Raw genomic sequence first — 17,322 nt, forward strand, 5'->3', positions numbered from 1 at the left:
ACAATCTTTAAAATTCTTTACTTTTGTTTAGATACAAGCATGAAGTAACATTTAACACAAATTCATGTGATTTCCTTGCTTACCACTTTTTCAGTTTTGTTTATCCCTTCACGGAGTCCATGAAATGACAACCACTTCCTAAATATTTGGTCAAATAATTCATTGTGTATAGTTTCCTAGAAACAAGGGTTGCTCAACTTACCCCACTCTCCCCTACAGAGCATTACCCAAATAATCATAAAAAATTTAAACATCTTGTCACATACACCAGATGGATGCAGTGTTGTTTTAACCAATCAGCCATAGTAGTACAACACCCCTGGAGAGAATTAGGGATAAGTTCCTTGCTCAAGGGCACATCAACCAATTTTTCACCTTGTCTGCTTGGGAATTCAAACCAGTGACCTTTCACTTACTGGCCCAACGCTCAAACTGCTAGGCTACCTACCACCTTCACTATGAACCCACTCACCAAACAACCTTTCTGGAGTTTGCTATAGATGCGTCACTTATCAAGTGGAATTTATTGTTGTGTTTGTTTAGAGATTTAATTTAACAAGATATCTGCCAAAACCCTTTCTACCTCCTCTCTGTCTGGCATTTTAAGGGCACTCACTTGGCCTTGGCTTGAGAACAGCCTGTACTGATGCCAACTAAGAACTTTATCCTCTAAAGAAGGCCATGTTCTACTTCAAAGTGTCACACCCTGATCTGTTTCACCTGTCTTTGTGGTTGTCTCCACCCACCTCCAGGTGTCTCCTGTTTGCCCCATTAGTCCCCAGTGTATTTATCCCTGTGTTTCCTGCCTCCCTGTGCCAGTTCGTCTTGTTTTGCCAAGTCAACCAGCGGTTCTCCTAGCGCCGATTTCTGCCTTTTGCCTACCCCTTTTGGTATAATAAATGTCAACGCTCAACTATCTGCCTCCTGTGTCTGCATTTGGGTCTCGCCTTGTGCCCTCATACAAAGTCCAAGTTTGTTGGGAAATAACTTGATTTCACACACACATAGTATTGGTAACACTTTTTCTCAATGTCCTGACAATTACAGTACAATCCAGTCTCTGTCGTTCATAACTAAGATACATGATAGGTCATTTAAACATTCATGTCGCAGATCATTGACACTATCTCAGAGTCCACATTACTTGGATCAATGACAATGTGGTTTGGGTCAATAGTTCAGACTTCAATAGACTGAGGACATACAATCCATATTTAAGGAAGGTATTCCCATGTGAAGCATAGCAACAAAATCCTCCTATACTTTACATGTTTGGTTCATATTATTTTACCAGAGTGTACTTAAAGTGTCTCGGTCTAACTCATACCAAAAAGGTCACTCTTATTTTTAGCTGTAGCCATTTCCATGCCTCTGGGTGTACAGAACTTGTATGGCAAATAATGAGCAAAGGTCAACATCATAGTTTTGTCATTCAGCTCGAGACTTTCACTGGATGCCTAAAGAATTTTTAGTGGTCAAGCATTTTAACCCAAAGTTTCCCAAAGCAGTTTCACCTCAGTTCTTCCCTTAATTATTATATTATTCATGCAGAAAAACATATTATACTCTTTTGGACCTTCCAGAATTAAGTTGCTTTGTTTTAAATGAAGGGGAATCATTCAAATGAATGAGTAATGCGATCTCCTTCAGCAGACAGCAGTGGAGGCCCAAAATAAACGCAATTACATTTATCATACAAACATGTCAGATCTGATAAGTCATCAGGAGAGAAGGGGTGGGATGATTCATTTAGTCGTCCATCCGCGGAGCGAACTGGGGGATATCACATCACCAATTAATATCATTTAGGTTTGGGCTAATCAGATAAGGTGGAAAAGGCTTGTACCAAGATGGAGTCCCCCCCTGCCATATCTCTCACTCAGACCCTCATCTATAATGAAACACTTCCTATGTCTGAGGTGTTTTATATTAAATGCTACGTGCTCTTTTTTGCGAATTGTCTCATGTTCTCTGAATTCAATAATGTGTTGGGTGTTATTCTTTCGGTTTTGCTTAATTTATATGGAGCGTTCCAGTTTTCTTTCTTCTTTGCTGGAATCCTCTTTCGTGGTCAAGCTTTCTTATTGGTACCCAAAGCTTCCTTAATGGCACAAATGTGTTATGTGACGTGTGGCTACACTAACTTCTGACTTTGATTGTGTTAAATGTGGAAACCAGTGTGCAATGAAGATAGCTTTATTCAAAGAACATACAAAGAGTGTAAAAGTATGACCTAGAATCAAGATGAGTGTAATATTATTCATTGGTTGAGGTACGTTAACTCCTCAAATGTGCAATGTACACTTAGGCGGCCCACACCTTCCCACAGTGCATCAGGGCATCATCAGTGGCAGCATCTCATCAACTTTTTTTTCTGCTACCTTTGCTACTTTTTCATAGTTGAATTGTGTTGAATTACACTTCTGGAGAGACGGGGTAGTCCACTTTAGTAACTTCATGAATATAATTATTATTGTGTATACTGTCTCATGGTAGGCATTGTGAATCAAAGTTATAGGGAACATACATACAAAGTAAGTAGATGGAAAGCCTAGCAGAAAAAAATGTGTACATAATTATTCTGATTTACCATTTGTCAGACTCTCTGCATAGAGAGAAAATTCTTAAACAGTGTTGTTTTTATCCTCTTGGCAGGCAAAGATTACAGAATAAATTACTGCCCAGAATAAAAATTGCACAAAAATTGCACAATGGTATGAAAAGGACTAAGCACTGTCCACATAAGCCTTCATTTTGATTACATTCTCCCTTTTGTTCTAATTTCTTAGAAAAACCACTTTCAGAATCCATTTGTCCTTTTTCAAGCTTGCAACAGGAATCTCTCAACGTCCAATGCACACTTAATAGCGCATACCGGTAATTTACTACTCTCTCAAAGCCCTGTCTACAACGCTCAAAGGGATAGAAAACAGAGGTCATAAATCGACAAGAATAGGTTTTGATCAGTACTGCACTCTATAGTACAGTTTATGATTTGAAGGCTGGGCTGGTGGGGACACAATTTGTCTTCCTTTGTTAACATCAAAAGATGTACCTTAGAGTGATTCTGCTTCACGCATGTACATGCATATCAATGTTATGTAGTGGTTAATTAAAACGCATTGGGTTTTGCCAGTATTTTCTCCAGCCCACACATACACTGTCATGGAAAATTAGGTTGGTTTAACCTTGAAATAACCATGTTGATGGTCAGCTCTCCAAAACATCTAGGATATTCATGGAGTCTACTCAGTGAAATCCAGGCACTAAAATAACTAAGGTGTTGGTTAAATACTCACTTTGAAATTCAAATGCATGTTACTAAAATTGGTGTGTGCGTGCTTTTGCTAATGAATGTTTGGTAAAATACATTTTAAAAGTATAAAAGGTTGCATCACAGATTTCAGCAAATGAAACGTAAAAAGTTATTTGGTATGTGTGAGTGACTCTCTGGAATGTGTTACAGTGTTTGTTTGCTTCTTGCAATTATGATTCTAAGTGGTTTGGTGCATACAGCTGACTGCTGTCCTGTGGCACTTGAAACTGTGGAACTTATGCCTGATAGTCTGGGGTGAATTCTTACTGCCTGTCCAGTGTCCTAGTCACTACTATTGCACCACTTAGAGGAAGGAGGACAGATCTCACTCCACCAGCAATTCTTCTGCTATTTCATACAGAAGCATGGGTAACCCTATTTACACTATATGAGCAGAAGGCTATTATTTAGTAGAGAACAGAAGATAATAAATATTAGAGAGCAGAGAGTCCAGTCCTATGTAAGGAAATTAAATCTGTCCCTTTTAAGACGAGCACTAGGCAAACAACACAGCAGTTTTTGGGAGTGGCTGAGTAACTTCATTTTGCTCAAATGAAGAAACATGTATCAGGCAAGAAAACGGCTTTCCTCTTCAGAAATCTGTGTACACAGCTACAGTCTTCTATCGCTGTGGGCCTCTTAATAACCTAAGAACAGTCAAAAGTAACACAGGTGAGTAGATAAAGGTTAACCTGGCCAAGTAAACACATCATACTGTAGCTTGATCATCTGTTAACGATGAACTATACAGAAATCCCGCAGCCATTTCCTGGTTGCAAAAATTCTAATAGTTTGCCTAATTATAATTTGAGACAAAATAAGCTAGTGTAGAGAATCATTGTACCATCTAAACCGTTGTGAAATATACACTGCTCAAAAAAATAAAGGGAACACTAAAATAACACATCCTAGATCTGAATGAATGAAATATTCTTATTAAATACTTTTTTCTTTACGTAGTTGAATGTGCTGACAACAAAATCACACAAAAATTATCAATGGAAATCAAATTTATCAACCCATGGAGGACTGGATTTGGAGTCACACTCAAAATTAAAGTGGAAAACCGCACTACAGGCTGATCCAACTTTGATGTAATGTCCTTAAAACAAGTCAAAATGAGGCTCAGTAGTGTGTGTGGCCTCCATGTGCCTGTATAACCTCCCTACAATGCCTGGGCATGCTCCTGATGAGGTGGCGGATGGTCTCCTGAGGGATCTCCTCTCAGACCTGGACTTAAGAATCCGCCAAGTCCTGGACAGTCTGTGGTGCAGTCTGTTGGTGGATGGAGCGAGACATGATGTCCCAGATGTGCTCAATTGGATTCAGGTCTGGGGAAGGGGCGGGCCAGTCCATAGCATCAATGCCTTCCTCTTGCAGGAAGCGGCAGGGTAGCCTAGTAGTTAGAGAGTTGGACTAGTAACCAAAAGGTTGCAAGTTCAAATCACCGAGCTGAACCTGTCGTTCTGCCCCTGAACAGGCAGTTAACCCACTGTTCCTAGGCCGTCATTGAAAATAAGAATTTGTTCTTAACTGACTTGCCTAGTTAAATAAAGGTAAAATAAAAAAAGAACTGCTGACACACTCCAGCCACATGAGGTCTAGCATTGTCTTGCATTAGGAGGAACCCAGGGCCAACCGCACCAGCATATGGTCTCACAAGGGGTCTGAGGATCTCATCTCGGTACCTAACGGCAGTCAGGCTACCTCTGGCGAGCACATGGAGGGCTGTGCGGCCCCCCAAAGAAATGTCACCCCACACCATGACTGACCCACCGCCAAACCGGCCATGTTGGAAGATGTTGCAGGCAGCAGAACGTTCTCCATGTGCTCAGTGTGAACCTGCTTTCATCTGTGAAGAGCACAGGGCGCCAGTGGCGAATTTGCCACTCTTGGTGTTCTCTGGCAAATGCCAAACGTCCTGCACGGTGTTGGGCTGCAAGCACAACCCCCACTTGTGGACGTCGGGCCCTCATACCACCCTCATGGAGTCTGTTTCTGACCGTTTCAGCAGACACATGCACATTTGTGGCCTGCTGGAGGTCATTTGGCAGGGCTCTGGCAGTGCTCCCCCTGCTCCTCCTTGCACAAAGGCAGAGGTAGCGATCCTGCTGCTGGGCTGTTGCCCTCCTACGGCCTCCTCCACGTCTCCTGATGTACTGGCCTGTCTCCTGGTAGCGCCTCCATGCTCTGGACACTACGCTGACAGACCTGGCAAACCTTCTTGCCACAGCTCGCATTGATGTGCCATCCTGGATGAGCTGCACTACCTGAGCCATTTGTGTGGGTTGTAGACTCCGTCTCATGCTACCACTAGAGTGAAAGCACCGGCAGCATTCAAAAGTGACTAAAACATCAGCCAGGAAGCATAGGAACTGAGAAGTGGTCTGTGGTCACCACCTGCAGAACCACTCCTTTATTGGGGGTGTCTTACTAATTGCCTATAATTTCCACCTGTTGTCTATTCCATTTGCACAACAGCATGTGAAATGTATTGTCAATCAGTGTTGCTTCCTAAGTGAACAGTTTGATTTCACAGAAGTGTGATTGACTTGGAGTTACATTGTGTTGTTTAAGTGTTCCCTTTATTTTTTTGAGCAATGTATTTTCAATACCCCAAAATATTGTATTTTCAGCTGTTTTAAGTACAAAACCGAAAGTATAGAAATAGCACACATAGATCAGTTATACCACTTAGACTTGCTTTCAATGAGAAGGAAAAATCTACAACTCACATTTCTATGTGAATTTTGTGGGTCGCCCAAAAAGTTGCATATTGCAATTTTAAACACTTCTGCCTTTGGTAAAGGCATTTTCCCCCAATGAAGTAGATGGGTTAGCTGACAACTTCACAAAAACAATGCGCACACTTCAATGTTGTGATTCTCGACGGCCAGATAGCTATCAAAAATGACAAGAAGCTACCATGCGGGGAATCGTAGGTGGCTCGTTTCAGCTCATTGTATCTTTTTATTGATACCTGAAAGATATCCTACAAAGCAGGTTAAAGGAAAGGGGCTCACCTTTTAGCCAGATTAAATTTCTATGGCAACGAATCCTTAAGAACTAACCTGCTCTGGGGCAGGCTAACTCCACTTACCCTGAATGAAATGACAGAGTTGTGAGTTGAGGACCAATATGTAATCAGATTCCCTCCCTCTTGCAAGGATTGCATCATCATCCCTGAGGAAGATGACCAATTCAATATTTTATTAAATACATGTTTTTGTGTGTATAAAAAATTGTAAAAAGTTAAAATAGCCATCACATTATTTAGTAATGACAGAATGCATTTGAAAATATTGTATGACTTAATACAATTATTTTATCGATAGGAGTTTCTTGTGCATTGATAAGCACATCAAAGACACCATTAAAGACAAGTAGTTAAATGGAGACTGCACTTCTAAAGGCACACTATAGACTGCTGGATTTTCAAGATAACTTTTCCTTCATTTTGATTTCGGCACTGACTTGCACATGGATTGATGTCAGTTACGATCCTGCTAGAGTTGGCGGCAGGCAGGCAAGAAATATCCACCGTCATAGTATAGATGAAGCCTGAGCTTCAATGTGATGCTAACTGAAGTTGGTTAGCTTTAGAAAACACTGAGTAGATCTAGCTGGCTTTGTAGGATACCCCGCACGTCTTGTTTTGAGGTGTTTTGATTGATGTCACGTTATGCTATTATGGTAAAAAAAATCTAGCGATCTACCAAATAACTGTAATGATACATTTGAAAGATAAGTACTCACTGTGTAAATTAATTTATGCTTTCAATAAACATTGAAGACAAAATATAGTTTACACATTGTCAACAAGTAACGTAAACTCACCCCATTCCGTACAAATGTGTGCAACCGCAACATTCAAACGAGGCTACAAAGAAAACTAATGGGACTGTAGCGACTGTGTTGACTTCAAAATCGGGGGTGTGAACTAGGTTTCTATTCAAGCGTTGATCGACATGGTAATGGCTCTATAGTATTGGAGAAAAGTTGAAAAAACGGACCCTCTGTTACATCGGGACGTGTCATGTCATAACGTATAGCACGCATAAAGCAACTATTTCTGTCTTACAAATTCTCTCCACCAGGTGTAGCACTACTCTCATCCTTTAAAAACAAGAAATGGACAGTGACGGGGGTAAGGGGGGATACCTAGTCCTTTTTTGCGTCATCATTGCATGTGATCATCATTCTCAAAGCCCCTGTTTATTTCTAAGATCACTTTAGCACCGCCCTAAAAACCCGATTCAAATTCGACACAAACCTTCAAATAGGTATGTAAAGACACATTATATAAACTCTTTATAGTGTTTTATTTACATTTTAGAGGCGATAAGGTGATAAGTTGGAAAAAAAGCAATGTTCCCACACAACATCTCTCCGTCTCACTATCATGCATTAGTTTCGCTTCCCCACCCGCCATTTTTAAAAAGACCTGACGGGGCTCATTGCCTGCTTGAATTATGCAGAAACGGGCAGTGTTTAGGTCATGTAATTGATTATGTTGGAAAGGGGAGAAATTGTGCTTTACAATGGTAATGACGTTACAGTTGATCTGGAAGTATTACGTTTTGGGGGTGCTAAAATAAGGGCAATTGTACGGACCAAGGCGATGTACGAGTTTACGTTAAGCCAACACCATCTGTTTTGCTCCATAGTTACGCACGGATTGGTCTTGTTGCTAAACAACAAACCCATATATGGTAAGAGCTATTTCAAATGGGCGGGTATCCTAGTAAATGCACTGAAATGAATAATTTAAAAAAGATTGGTTGGGATCATAACCAATTCATTCAGTTCAGAAAGTCAACTGAAATTCCCAAGTCCAAATTTTCCCACATCCACATTTGACTTCCTGAATTGACTGAATATTTTTTTTCATTTGCCCTATTCAAAACATATTATCTCTAAAGTTGTCTGTTTAGTCATTAGTTTGTATTGTAAAGAGCCAACTGATTCCAGGAAATTCTTTATATTTTCACCCCTGATCTGTCTAGATATGACCTCCTCCAGCAGTCTCCTGTCTGAAGACCAGTTCTTGTGCTCTGTCTGTCTGGATGTGTTCACTGAGCCAGTCTCTATTCCATGTGGACACAACTTCTGCAAGTTGTGTCCACATGGACAGTACTGGAATAGCAATGACTTGTGACTGTGTCCAATGTGTAAGGAGAAATTCCACAGAAAACCTGAGCTTCGCATCAATATTTTCATATCTGAGATGGCTGCTCAGTTCAGGAAGTCAGTTGAAGGCCACCAGCAACTGAGATCAATGCCCCGTTCAACCAATTACATGCGCTGCTGCTACTGTTTATTATCTATCCTGTTGCTTAGTCACTTTACCCCTAGCAATGTGTGCATATCTACCTCAGTTACCTCATACCTCTGCACATCGACTCAGTACTGGTGTATATAGCCAAGTTATGGTTACTCATTGTGTTTTTTTCCTTGTGTTATTTTTAACTAAATACCTTTTCTATTTTTATCTCCGCATTGTTGGGAAGGGCCCGTAAGTAAGCATTTCACTGTTAGTCTACACCTGTTGTTTACGGAGAATATGACAAATAAAATTAGATTTGAGCATCTAATATGTTTTGCTGGTTATTTCTCATGCACCCCAAGGGGATGTCTCGTAAATGGTAATTGTGTGTGCGTACATGCTGGAGCACACACATTTCTGGGGGTTCCAAGTGTCTGTGTGAATTTGTGTCCAAGAGGGTGTTTGTGTCCAAATGCATGTGTGTCCATACCCAGACAGACTCTGGTGAGATGCAGAAAGCAGCATCATGCTATGACCCAGACAGCCTCCGGTGAGATCCAGAGAGAAGCAGCAATAGGCTATATCTGGAACGGTCTGTTGCTAGGTTTCTCTCTGTCACCTGGAGATAAATCAAAGTGATGCTCTCCACTCAGGGAAAAAGGTCCAATTACTCTGCTCCTACTAAGTGACTGTGCTGCACCAGCCTGAAACTGTGCTAAACGTGAAAGACAATTGTTGATACTAGGTCCCGAACAGAACAGTTATTGTTAGTGACCAGCAATCACACCTCCCATAGCAGAGAGATGCTACATTAGGGAGTTTTATATAAGTATATTAGGTGACGGTTAGGCTTGTTATTCAAGTCAATACTTTTTCACTGGGTTTCATTTCAGTTGTCCCCAGGCTCATTTGCTCCCGCATATAGACAGAGAGAGAGTCGGCTGATGGAGTAGATTAAGTTGACATTTTAAGGTATGACCCAAATGCAGACTGTAGAAGTAACAGTGTTTATTACAGCAACGGGGGCAGGCAAATGACAGGTCAAGGCAGGCAGTGGTCGATAATCCAGAGTAGTGGGGGCAACGGTACAGGACGGCAGACATGGTCAAAACTGGGACTATAACAAAGACATGCACAAGGGAAACCACTGATAGGTTTGAATGAACAAAAGGAACTGGCACAGACAGACAGAAAACACAGGTATAAGTACCCAGGGGATAGTGGGGAAGATGGGCAACACCTGGAAGGGGTGGAGACAAGCACAAGTCTGAAAAATCAACTGTAAATTTCGGTGTTCCTCAAGGATCCGTTTTAGGACCACTATTTTTTTCACGATATATATTTATATATATATATATATATATATATATATTTTTTTTTTTTACCTCCTTCGTGATGTCATTCGAAAACATAATGTTAACTTTCACTGCTATGCGGATGACACACAGCTGTACATTTCAATGAAACATGGTGAAGCCCCAAAATTGCCCTCGCTAGAAGCATGTGTTTCAGACATAAGGAAGTGGATGGCTGCAAACTTTCTACTTTTAAACTCGGACAAAACAGAGATGCTTGTTCTAGGTCCCAAGAAACAAAGAGATCTTCTGTTGAATCTGACAATTAATCTAAGTGGTTGTACAGTCGTCTCAAATAAAACTGTGAAGAACCTCGGCGTTACTCTGGACCCTGATCTCTCTTTTGAAGAACACATCAAGACCATTTCAAGGACACCTTTTTTCCATCTACGTAACATTGCAAAAATCAGAAACTTTCTGTCCAAAAATGATGCAGAAAAATTAATCCATGCTTTTGTCATTTCTAGGTTAGACTACTGCAATGCTCTACTTTCCGGCTACCCGGATAAAGCACTAAATAAACATCAGTTAGTGCTAAATACGGTTGCTAGAATCCTGACTAGAACCCCAAAATTGGATCCTATTACTCCAGTGCTAGCCTCCCTACACTGGCTTCCTGTCAAGGCAAGGGCTGATTTCAAGGTTTTACTGCTAACCTACAAAGCATTACATGGGCTTGCTCCTACCTATCTCTCTGATTTGGTCCTGCAGTACATACCTACACGTACGCTACGGTCACAAGACGCAGGCCTCCTAATTGTCCCTAGAATTTCTAAGCAAACAGCTGGAGGCAGGGCTTTCTCCTATAGAGCTCCATTTTTATAGAATGGTCTGCCTACCCATGTAAGAGACGCAAACTCTGTCTCAACCTTTAAGTCTTTACTGAAGACTCATCTCTTCAGTGGGTCATATGATTGAGTGTAGTCTGGCCCAGGAGTGGGAAGGTGAACGGAAAGGCTCTGGAGCAACGAACCGCCCTTGCTGTCTCTGCCTGGCCGGTTCCCCTCTTTCCACTGGGATTCTCTGCCTCTAACCCTATTATAGGGGCTGAGTCACTGGCTTACTGGGGCTCTTTCATACCGTCCCCGGGAGGGGTGCGTCACTTGAGTGGGTTGAGTCACTGATGGGATCTTCCTGTCTGGGTTGGCGCCCCCCCCTTGGGTTGTGCCGTGGCGGAGATCTTTGTGGGCTATAGTCGGCCTTGTCTCAGGATGGTAAGTTGGTGGTTGAAGATATCTCTCTAGTGGTGTGGGGGCTGTGCTTTGGCAAAGTGGGTAGGGTTACAGTGCCTTGCGAAAGTATTCGGCCCCCTTGAACTTTGCGACCTTTTGCCACATTTCAGGCTTCAAACATAAAGATATAAAACTGTATTTTTTTGTGAAGAATCAACAACAAGTGGGACACAATCATGAAGTGGAACGACATTTATCGGATATTTCAAACTTTTTTTAACAAATCAAAAACTGAAAAATTGGGCGTGCAAAATTATTCGGCCCCCTTAAGTTAATACTTTGTAGCGCCACCTTTTGCTGCGATTACAGCTGTAAGTCGCTTGGGGTATGTCTCTATCAGTTTTGCACATCGAGAGACTGACATTCTTTCCCATTCCTCCTTGCAAAACAGCTCGAGCTCAGTGAGGTTGGATGGAGAGCATTTGTGAACAGCAGTTTTCAGTTCTTTCCACAGATTCTTGATTGGATTCAGGTCTGGACTTTGACTTGGCCATTCTAACACCTGGATATGTTTATTTTTTAACCATTCCATTGTAGATTTTGCTTTATGTTTTGGATCATTGTCTTGTTGGAAGACAAATCTCCGTCCCAGTCTCAGGTCTTTTGCAGACTCCATCAGGTTTTCTTCCAGAATGGTCCTGTATTTGGCTCCATCCATCTTCCCATCAATTTGAACCATCTTCCCTGTCCCTGCTGAAGAAAAGCAGGCCCAAACCATGATGCTGCCACCACCATGTTTGACAGTGGGGATGGTCTGGTCAGGGTGATGAGCTGTGTTGCTTTTACGCCAAACATAACATTTTGCATTGTTGCCAAAAAGTTCAATTTTGGTTTAATCTGACCAGAGCACCTTCTTCCACATGTTTGGTGTGTCTCCCAGGTGGCTTGTGGCAAACTTTAAACAACACTTTTTATGGATATCTTTAACAAATGGCTTTCTTCTTGCCACTCTTCCATAAAGGCCAGATTTGTGCAATATACGACTGATTGTTGTCCTATGGACAGAGTCTCCCACCTCAGCTGTAGATCTCTGCAGTTCATCCAGAGTGATCATGGGCCTCTTGGCTGCATCTCTGATCAGTCTTCTCCTTGTATGAGCTGAAAGTTTAGAGGGACGGCCAGGTCTTGGTAGATTTGCAGTGGTCTGATACTCCTTCCATTTCAATATTATCGCTTGCACAGTGCTCCTTGGGATGTTTAAAGCTTGGGAAATCTTTTTGTATCCAAATCCGGCTTTAAACTTCTTCACAACAGTATCTCGGACCTGCCTGGTGTGTTCCTTGTTCTTCATGATGCTCTCTGCGCTTTTAACGGACCTCTGAGACTATCACAGTGCAGATGCATTTATACGGAGACTTGATTACACACAGGTGGATTGTATTTATCATCATTAGTCATTTAGGTCAACATTGGATCATTCAGAGATCCTCACTGAACTTCTGGAGAGAGTTTGCTGCACTGAAAGTAAAGGGGCTGAATAATTTTGCACGCCCAATTTTTCAGTTTTTGATTTGTTAAAAAAGTTTGAAATATCCAATAAATGTCGTTCCACTTCATGATTGTGTCCCACTTGTTGTTGATTCTTCACAAAAAAATACAGTTTTATATCTTTATGTTTGAAGCCTGAAATGTGGCAATAGGTCGCAAAGTTCAAGGGGGCCGAATACTTTCGCAAGGCACTGTATATCCTTCCTGTTTGGCCCTGTCCGGGGGTGTCCTCGGATGGGGCCACAGTGTCTCCTGACCTCTCCTGTCTCAGCCTCCAGTATTTAGGCTGCAGTAGTTTATGTGTCGGGGGGCTAGGGTCAGTTTGTTATATCTGGAGTACTTCTCCTGTCCTATTCGGTGTCCTGTGTGAATTTAAGTGTGCTCTCTCTAATTCTCTCTATCTCTCTTTCTTTCTCTCTCTCGGAGGACCTGAGCCCTAGGACCATGCCTCAGGACTACCTGAGATGATGACTCCTTGCTGTCCCCAGTCCACCTGGCCGTGCTGCTGCTCCAGTTTCAACTCTTCTGCCTTATTATTATTGGACCATGCTGGTCATTTATGAACATTTGAACATCTTGGCCATGTTCTGTTATAATCTCCACCCGGCACAGCCAGAAGAGGACTGGCCACCCCACATAGCCTGGTTCCTCTCTAGGTTTCTTCCTAGGTTTTGGCCTTTCTAGGGAGTTTTTCCTAGCCACCGTGCTTCTACACCTGCATTGCTTGCTGTTTGGGGTTTTAGGCTGGGTTTTTTGTACAGCACTTTGAGATATCAGCTGATGTACGAAGGGCTATATAAATCAATTTGATTTGATTTTGATTTGACAAGGACAGGTGAAACCAAATGGACCTCAAGCAGAGCTCCCAGTACAGTAGCACCATATTGAGAATGACTCAACATTGAGAATGACTCAACATTGAGAATGATTCAACATTGAGAATGATTCATCATTGAGAATGACTGAATGAGTTTTGTGCTGCGAGCGGTCAGACGTATTGAGATGAATAGTAAAGTTAGTGACCCAAAAGCAATGTGCTTTCTGGACAAACATAGTGGGCTGGATTCCCTATTCCGTCTCTAATGTCAATATTAAACTCCTTCGTCATCCAGCTTAAGCTGAGAAAGGCTAGCTTTATTTATAGAGCACAGAGGTGCTTGGATAACATTATTTTCTCTCCACACAAACAGCATTTTCTCAATGACAAGACCCCCCCCCCCCCCCCCCTCCCAGTTTGCTCCTGGGTTGTAAAAGAGAGAGATGTGATTTTGTCCTCCATTGGGCATATTGTAAAGTATTACCACCCACGATGTTCAACATTTGCACAGATATTATACTCTTGTATGATTCCTTCTCTGTATGCAGTTTCATTACCTGGTCCACATTCTTACACTGTAAAGATATTGATAGATGTGGACGGATTTGAGTTTTTCTTTCTTGTTTTTTTATTCCCTGCACACATTGGTGAAGGCTTGGCCTTTGATAACAGGTTTCTACATTCCCAGAAAAAACATCAAAAGATAATAGATTTGTCTGTCAACATCTTTCATTGTGCATTGAACAGAAAAAAAACATGTTCTTTCAAGTCTAAATCATTCATTTGTACCGACCTCTTTGATGGTCAAAGCCAAAGCTTGAAATATGAAAGTATACCAACAAAGGTGCTGAGATTATGAAAGAAGAAGCAGATACAGGACTCTGTTGGAGAGGTTCACATGTTGTCAGAGACAGTCTCTCCCGGGGTATGTGGTTAATCTCCTACCTGTGGTTGTGTGGTGCTCTTGAACTGACCCCTGACCTTGGGCGCCTCTCCACGTGTCTCTAAGTGCTACTTCACTCTGCTCTCCTACTGGCCAATGGTCTCTTCTTTATCAGCTCCTGTCATCCAGAGGGATAATTATGGGATGTTAGGGGGTGTTCTGTGGCTGATGGACAGCTACAGTTATTTGCTCCAAAGTATTTTTCTTTATGGGATCTTTCCACCGCAATGCTCATCAGACCAGTCGGAAGGAAATTGTCTGTACCATGCTAAAAGCAAGGACGGCTTTGTTATTTTCTAATCATCCTCCATGAGAAAGCGATGCCATGGGGGTGGTAATAAGAAGATCAGGAGTTGATTGCAAGGCACAGTATATGAATGGCTAGCTATTAGACTAGCTGAGCTAAACATCTTATTCAGCATGCAGCAGATCATGAAAGGTATAGTGGATCGTTGTTTTCCTGACAGTAAAAGTCAGGTAAGATACTGAACAGTTTTTATATGTATCAGTAAATAGCTACATTGAAACATATAACCACTCCTTTGGGGAATGTGCATAATCAAGAGGGCAAGCGGTAACATCATGTTCGTAGACCGGTAAAAATAAACCCATGACCCTTTACAGGTGGGGATGAATGAAACCGTGGCAACGGTTCAAACAGAAGAGTGAGCAGCCATCCCTGTCTGGGTGGGGCCACCCCAGGGACCCTGCTGACTTCCCTCAGCTTGTTAATTATCACCCTGTCAGCTGTGTTATGTAAGAAAGAAAGCACCAGGAAGCTGAATGATGAAGGGAAACATGCCTGGACAGATTCCCCACTAATAAGGGACAATAAATTCTTCCAAGAAGTGGAAATGAATGAACAAGCACTTGAGTCACTTAAATGGTTGATATGGAGAGAGGTTGAATCGCATTAGAATGCAACAGTTATTCGTGGCCTTCTCAATACTAACCTCTAGATATTGAAAGGTGCTCTTGCAGGCTGTTATAAAATAGTTTCACTGTTACAAAACAGTTTTAATTTGACTGGTCATGAGAGAGAGTAGGTCAACAGGTTGATTCACTATTTGTTCTTTCCTTACAAATGAGCTACGTTCGGCATTGCTGGTTTAGCTTGTGTTTCTTGTATTTGGCTTAATCAGTTCGACATCTTCCTTATAATTATCATCCTCCTCTTCATCTTCATCATCAATATTATAGTCATTGTTTTCAACTCTTAATCATCATCCTATTTCCATCAGAGTCCGTCAGGGTTTAACACTATCCTTCACTGTCCATCACTTGTTTATATTTGGTAAGGAAATGTAACCTTGCAGTTTGTTTTAGTAACTGGTCATTGTGTCAAAGCAGGTCATGATGTTGTCCTCTTCCTCTCCCTCGCTTCAACAGAAAAAATAAAGAAAATTGTAGAAAAGAAAAAAAGGAGTGCAAAGTTGATGCTATAACAGAGTAGCAGAGAGATACAGAGATACAGACTAGCGAGGCAGTGAATGGGGAGCTCAAGCTTCCCCATTCAGGTGTGGTGGCTTCTGGTCCAGAAACTCACTGATCCTGACAAAAGCGAGAGAAGGCTTTCTCATGTATCCAACATTGAAACAGTTTCTCCAAATGGGTTTATCCTCAATGTTCCGGACTGTACATTAAAAGCATGGTCTTATTGGTTATGGCAAGAAATAACCCCCCCCCCCGCCCCAAAAAAATAATAATAATAATATATATATATAAATAATTATACACTACACAATTCTTCAATATAATCCTATCACACAGACTGTTAGCCAAGCACAAGTCCTGGAAAATGACAAACATAAGTATTCACATCACAAGTGTTTCTAAGTGTTCCTTGGCGTACATACGTATCACTGACAAACTGAAATGCACCACCCACACAGACAGTGTGGTGAAGAAGGTGCAACAGAGCCTCTTCAACCTCAGGAGGCTAAAGAAATGTGGCTTGTGACCTAAAATCCTCACAAACTTTTACAGATGCATAATTGAAAGCATCCTGTCGGGCTGTATCACCGCCTGCTACGGCAACTGCATTGCCCGCAACTACAAGGCTCTCCAGAGGGTGGTACAGTCTGCCATACGGATTACCGGGGGCAAACTACCTGCCCTCTAGGACACCTACACCACCCAATGTCACAGGAAGGCCAAAAAGATTATCAAGGACATCAACCACCCGAGACACTGCCTGTTCACCCCACTATCATCCAGAAGGCGAGGTCAGTACAGGTGCATCAAAGCTGGGACCGAGAGACTGAAAAACAGTTTCTATCTCAAGGCCATCAGACTGTTAAACAGCCATCACCACTAGCACATTAGAGGCTGCTGCTTATAGGCATAGACTAGGAATCACTGGCCACTTTAAGGAATGGAACACTAGTCACTTTAATAATGCTTACATATCTGGCATTACTCATCTCATATGTATATACTGTTTTTCTATACTATTCTACTTTACCTTAGTCCGTTCCGCTCTGACATCACTCGTCCATATTTATATAGTCTTAATTCATTCCTATTTAGATTTGTGTGTATTGGGTATATGTTGTATAATTTTTAGATATTACTTGTTAGATATTACTGCACTGTCGGAGCTAGAAGCACAAGCAATAACATCTGCTAATCACGTGTATGTGACCAATACGATTTGAAGTCTGAATATTGCCAAACTTCCTTTGACAATTTGTACAACCTGTGACCAGCTCATCTCCAGCTGTTTATTTGCCATTCAACATGTGTTAGAGCCAGCTTATCTGAATTCACCATAAGGGCATGTTGAGGGTGTTGCTTAAACAGACAGACTTTGATGGGGATTTTTTTAATTATGCTAATTAAATCCCAGGGGCGCGGACATCAACTCTAGGGTGTTAAAGTCAGGACAACCTGCCCTCTACCTACT

The 17,322-nt window shown here is 41.8% G+C and overlaps 1 long non-coding RNA gene across 1 annotated transcript; it reads right to left on the bottom strand.

The window, feature by feature from the left end:
- Window positions 1-1,116: 1,116 nt before the first annotated feature.
- Window positions 1,117-7,244, bottom strand: LOC116355041 (uncharacterized). Its single transcript, XR_004204269.1, has 3 exons — window positions 7,154-7,244; window positions 6,417-6,499; window positions 1,117-3,963 (listed from the first exon to the last, which is right to left on the bottom strand). It is a non-coding gene; the product is annotated as an uncharacterized LOC116355041 (long non-coding RNA).
- Between the last annotated feature and the right edge of the window lie 10,078 nt (window positions 7,245-17,322).

Source organism: Oncorhynchus kisutch, linkage group LG19 (assembly GCF_002021735.2).
Source record: "Oncorhynchus kisutch isolate 150728-3 linkage group LG19, Okis_V2, whole genome shotgun sequence".
NCBI classification, from domain to species: Eukaryota; Metazoa; Chordata; class Actinopteri; order Salmoniformes; family Salmonidae; genus Oncorhynchus; species Oncorhynchus kisutch.